At 51.4% G+C, this 6,000-nt stretch overlaps 1 protein-coding gene across 8 annotated transcripts in view; it reads left to right on the top strand.

Moving 5' to 3' along the window:
• The first annotated feature begins 258 nt into the window (after positions 1–258).
• SNPH (syntaphilin) overlaps positions 259–6,000 on the top strand; it is a 42,362-nt gene continuing 36,620 nt past the window's right edge. For 7 of the 8 annotated variants that reach the window (XM_073792816.1, XM_073792811.1, XM_073792814.1 and 4 more), the window contains exons 1-2: positions 259–365; positions 606–712. The gene's annotated coding sequence lies outside the window, so the exon portion shown is untranslated. Of the gene's footprint in view, positions 366–473; positions 713–6,000 lie in introns of those variants that run through there. The other variant, XM_073792812.1, reaches the window with a different exon arrangement.

The following is a 6,000-nucleotide window of genomic DNA, read 5'->3' as shown; positions in this document are numbered from 1 at the left end:
GACCTGTCAGTGGGCCAACGTGCTCTCCTCCAGGCCCCGCCGCCCAGGTATAAGTACAGGCCGGTGTGGAGGTAGGAGAGGCCCCTAACTCCACGCATGCTGGCGTCTTCCGCGCTCTCTGGAGCAAGACACTAACTATCTCTTTAAGAAGGAAAGTGAAGCGGGCCGCTTACGCAGCTGCCGGCGAGCCGCCGACTGGCTGGTCCCCTCCATCCACCTCACCCTCCCCTCCCCTCTCTCCCTCCCTCCCTCCCTCCCGGCAGCCCCAGCCCCAGCGAGCACGCAGCTAGCCGCCTCCAGTAGGGACTCCAGAGAGCAGTTCGGCGGCCTGGGCAGGGCAGCCGAAGCTATGGAAGCCTCTGCAGGTGATGACAGGAACCTCCGGGCCCACCGCCCAGCTGTGCCGCCGCAGCCCAGAGTGCCAAGTGCGGGGTGGGGGTAGGGGAGGCGCGGGCCCCGCAGGGGAGCGGCCGGAGCGCCCGGCGGGCAGCCGGCCCTCCAGGCTTTCCGGCCGCGGCGGCCCAGCTGTCAGCGGTCGGGGACTCGGCTGCGCGCTGTCCCCGCCCGCGCTCACCCGCCCCTGTCTGTTTTCCCCACCGCCGCAGGTTGCTGATCTGGGCCAGGCAGCTGCAGCAGCGACTGCAGAGGCGCTGCGCCAAGCCGGGCCGGAGTGGTGAGAGCCGGCGGGACTGCGGAGGGCGAGTGGACTCAGGTGAGGAGGCCTCGGCGGAGCAGGGATGGGGGCCTTCGCTGCACCGCGGCGGCCGGCGGGCGGGGGCTGCTCTCTGCGGTAGAATTCCTCAGAGGGCACCAGCCGAGGAGGGGTTAACTGTGACTCATTCTTACCATCCCTTCATTCCCCTACATCCCTCGAAGCGCCCCACCACCACCACCTAGAAATTCACTAATTAGAGGATGCTGGTGGCAGCAGAGAAGATGCCCAAAGTGGGCTATTTGGAGGATTTTGGGGATCACCCCATTCCTATTTGTTTGACAAACATTTAAGCCTCTTTCTTTCTTGGAGGAGGAGCAAGAGTACCTGGGGGAGGGGGAAGCAGGGAACCCCACACCCAGCCCAAGGTCAAGTGCCAATGACTGCTTCCTTCCCATATTCTCCCCCGAGAAGAAAAAAATGTCCATGACCCCTAGAGTAGGAGATCTAAGCCTCAGTCTCCATGGATTCTCCACAGGCTGTGATGGTTTCTTCTGCTCCTTGGCAGGGAGCTGGGCTGTTGGGAACACCTCCTAGCCTGGGAAGCGCCCATATACCCTTACTCAACCCAGCAGATTGAGGAGAGGCCTGGCGACACACTGCCTGTTTCCTCTGCCTTCTCTGCCCATCTGGAGGTGGGATGGGCTGGAGTTGCTTCCCAGAAAAAGGTGATCTCTGCAGGCATGGTCGGGTAGGGAAAGTGCCAGAGATTGGGGTTCTAGTCCTTTAGTTTGCTCGTAGGCCACAAGTAGCCATCTTAAAATTCTGTAGGCGTGGGTGTCTGTCTGTTAATCTGTTAAATTCAGGAGTTGGATTAGATGGTCTGTACAGTTTTAATATGCCATTCAAGCAGCTCTTACATGTCAGGGGGACATCCCTATTAAAGCAACCCAGAATTTAAACTTGGGTCTATGAAATAATTGGGGTTTCCTCAGTTGATCTTTTTCAACTCGAGACTTCTCAAGTGAAACATTGACTGTGTGGGCCTCGTGGAACCGGAGGTATCAGACAGTCCTATATTGTCATCTCTGCGCCATCACTGGGATGACCTTTGTCAAGTTACCTCCCTTCCCCAAGCTTCAGTTTCCTCATCTGTAAATCTGGGAAGAAGGGTATGTATCTCAGAGGGTTGATATAAGGATTGAATGAGACATATATGAAAGCACTTAAAATAGTGCCTATGCCTGGCACATAGTAGGTTCTCAGGGACACAGGAGTTGGGAGATAGACTGGAGGAGAGAGGAGGGGTGGCTGCTCTTTGTCCGGTTCTCTCCCACCTCCCCCACCCCACCGGTCTCTTTTACATCCCTGCGGATGGTTCCCTGCCAGGGAATAATGAATGCTGGAGTGTGTTGGGCTGCCAGGCTGAGGGGCCTAGGAAGCAATCAGGAGGTACAAACATTTCCACTGCAAGGGCACTGACGTCATTCCAGCAACGATGGTCCCAAGGAGGCATATATAGCCCAGCACTGGGTTTGGAAAATCTTGGCATCCGAGGGCAGAATCCCTAAGGGAACAGAAGCATCAGAATCTTGTGTGCTGTCAGGGAGGCAGGGACTGTGGCTTTCTGATTTCACATGGATCCCACTGCTGCTCCCTTGCCCTTCCAGGAATCTCTCATTAGAATCTCCATGAGACAAGGAGGTCAAGTTTTCGGTGTCTGTATTTTCTATTCTCTACCTTCCCTCCTGCTGTCCTGTTCAGCCTTTCATTCATCTTTTCTTGCTCCAGTTTATTTCAAAGATACATTCTGCCGCTTGACAGCATGATAAAGAAGCCTCCCCATAGGGTGGGGCAGGGCATTTTACTGCTGCACCATTTGGGCCAAAAGAAGTTGTTATGTCCCCACCTGCCCTCAATCCCCATTAGATTGTGAGCTCCTTCCGGCAGAGGCATGGACTTTTTCCTCTCTGTGTCTCCAATCTCTAGCCCATGGCTAGGCATAAAGTGGGTCCTCAGGAAGTGTTGAATCAAATAAGTTGGAGGAAATTATGTTCCTAAGCCAACCAGGTTAGGGAGAAACTGTGAGAATGTGTTGACAGTGTAGGGAAAAGCATTTTAAAGTATAGGGTACTGTGCCAGTTGTTGACTGTTATTTATTGCTCTTACTGTTATTATTGCTATTGCCAGGGGCCAACAGTTGTTTTACCTTCTCCTCAAGTCAGGCTTGAAGGGACTAGATGTGCCTGGGGGGTGTGATTATGTTGACAAACAGATGGTTCTGGCTGGTGAAAGATAAGCATGAAGGGAAGAGGATGGGAAAAGAGTGATTCCAGCCACTTCCTGTGTTTCGGGGAGGGGGCAGATAAGGAGAATCAAACGGGCCAAAATGGACATGTAGCAAAAAATCAGGAGACCCAGGTCCCAGGTCTTGTTCCACCACCACCTCAATGTGTGACCTTGGGCCAATCACGCCTCCACTCAAGACCTCTGGGTCTCCAGCTATAAAACGAGAAGACTGGACCACATGATCCCTAAGGCCCCTTCTGGTTCTGACATTTTGTCAAGTGGATTTTGTTAAATAAAAATGAGACAACTATTATTACTTTCAGTATCATTTATGGAATAGCAGACCATTACATATTTTAGGTAATCCTCATAACAGATTATACCACTTTGTTTTGTTTTGTTTTTGTTTTTGCGGTACGCGGGCCTCTAACTGCTGTGGCCTCTTCCGTTGCGGAGCACAGGCTCCGGACGCACAGGCTCAGCGGCCATGGCTCAAGGGCCCAGCCGCTCCGCGGCATGAGGGATTCTCCCGGACCGGGGCACGAACCCGTGTCCCCTGCATCGGCAGGCGGACTCTCAACCACTGCGCCACCAGGGAAGCCCAGATTATACCACTTTGAAAGATGAGGAGACCGAGGCTTAGAGAGAGCGACTTGCCTAAGACTGCACAGCTCTAAGTGGCAGACTTGTTATCTGACACCCAGTCTATCTGACTTGAAAGGGTGAGCTCTTGCAAAGGTTTCACAACCTCTCCTTGTCATCACTGTGAATTGTGTGTACACTTGCACACGTGCGTAAGGCTTTGGAGGAGGGAAAGCTGTGAAGGATTCGTGACAAAAGATCAGGCATTTCCCCAAAGGGATTGTTGCAGGGGACTTGCTGGGTTGAAGACTGTGTAAGTCAGTGCTGGAAAGTCTTCCTTGCGCTGTGAGCTCTGCTTTGCTGATGGGTGGTGGGTGCCCCTTTACCAAGGAGAACAGCCAGGAGTGAATGACAGTCATGACAGGCACACTTTTTGAGCTCCTCCTATGTCCTGTGCTCTGTTTTACACAGGTTCGCTTACTCCTCAGACAATCCTATAATGTAGGCACTACAATTTTACCCATTTTACAAGTGAGGAAGCCAGGGCAGTGAGGCAAAGGATCTCGCCCAGAGTTACACAGCTAATGTGTGGTAGAACTCGAGACAGTTTAGCTGGAAATGCACTGTCCTGAGAGTTGGAAAGGCTGCTTTTAGTCCGAGCCCTCTCACTGACGGAGTGATTTTGGATCGGCCAGTTTCCTTCTGCATGTCACAAATGGGCTGGATGCGTCTATGGCTCTAAGGGGCCTAAATGCTGCCTTATCCCAGAACAGGAGTGGAGGGGATTCCTTGTCTAGCTAAACATATATCAGCCTTTGTTTATTATTTATTTATCAGGCCCTAGACCAAGTGCACAGGATAAAGGAAGGAGTAAGAGGCGGTCCCTAGTTTCAAGAAGTTCACGGCTAACAGAGGGAGACAAATATCTAAATGTGGAGGTATGATGAACCATCTAGGAGCTGTGATAATACTGATGTGGGTGTAATGGGACAGGGAGGGGGGATGGCCTTTCCTACTCAGTGGGTCAGGAAGGTGAGGGTGATGCCATTTTCTGTGTTGAATTTGTGTGTAATAATAATAATAATAAATGTTCTACGCAACTTAGGACATTTTCAAACAGTTCTTGGCTCTTGACCCCAGCAACCCAAAATGTGGCCACAGAGTCTGAGGGGCCATCCAGACTCCCTTCTGTGGCACAGTTCCAAAGGAACCATCCATTTGTCGCAGGTGGGCCTGAACCTTCCCTGTCATCAGAGGCCTCTAGAGGCAGGACTCTGAGGCTCCTCTTGGAAAGCCTGTCTAGTGCCTATAACAATGCAATAGGCTTGGGAACTTCTTCCTCATGTCATTCTTTCACCTGTCTGGAGCACCTGACCCCTGGAGAGATGAAGGCATTTACCCAAGATTACTCAGCAAGGCTGGGATCAGAACTCTGGCCTAATGGAATTGCATTTCTGAGCCATATGTGCATCTTTCTACATCTGGGTCACCAGGGACCTAAGGGGCTGTTTCTTCATTTGATGGGCAGCTTGCACTGAGTGGGAGGTTTGATGCAGGTGATGTGAAGCTTGAGCTGAGGGCCCTTATAGAGGATGAGGCCTGTGTTCCCAGGCTGCTTTTTACTGCTTAGTGGAGAGATATTTATGAAGTGTTTGTCACATGCTAGCACCTCTGAATTGAGGTGCTGAGCCAACCAAAAGGGAGCATCTGGGAAGCAGCCTGGTGCAGTGGAAAGAGCCAGCACCGAGGGGCCGGGAGACTCACTTTAGCTCTGCCAGGACTCCCTGGGTGGCCTGGGGCGAGACTCTTTGCTTTTCCACACCTGCAAAATGATAGTCAGAGGTGGTGATCTCTAAGGGCTCTTCATGTGCTGACTGGCTAATAATTCAGTATCTCTTCCCTCTGTTCCAGAACCACTTTAGGGGGTACAAGAGTGGATAGGATACAGATAACTGTAACTTGAGGAAGAATGAGATAAATATAACAAGAGGAATGAACAAATGCTCTGTCAGTTTGCTAGAGGGAGAGGGCTTGGGAAAAGCTCAGTTCAAAAGCCACCTCTTCAAAGATAAGATGAGATGTAGATAGAGGTGGGGTTTTTTTGAACCAGGAGGAGTAGCAGAAACATGCTATCATTCTGTGACAAGAAGGCTGTATAGCAGAGCAATGGTCCTCAGACTTAGACTTCAAAGATCAGTACATTTGGGAATGTATCCTAGGTTGGCCAACTTTTTAATCTGCCAGGCAAAGACACATGACACTTGTTCTGTTTACTATTACTATCATATAGTGAGAGAAAGAACATTTTAATACCTTTAGCCCCAAAGTAAGAAGGCTATATAAAATCAGAAAAAAGTATTCCTTCAAACTGAATGCATTTTGCTGTATTAAAAACTCACTGCAGGGGCTTCCCTGGTGGCGCAGTGGTTGAGAGTCCACCTGCCGATGCAGGGGACACGGGTTCGTGCCCCGGTCCG

This window comes from Tursiops truncatus, chromosome 15 (genome assembly GCF_011762595.2).
Source record: "Tursiops truncatus isolate mTurTru1 chromosome 15, mTurTru1.mat.Y, whole genome shotgun sequence".
NCBI lineage: Eukaryota > Metazoa > Chordata > Mammalia > Artiodactyla > Delphinidae > Tursiops > Tursiops truncatus.
Note: the sequence above shows the minus strand (reverse complement) of the source record. Positions and strands in the feature narration are given on the sequence as shown.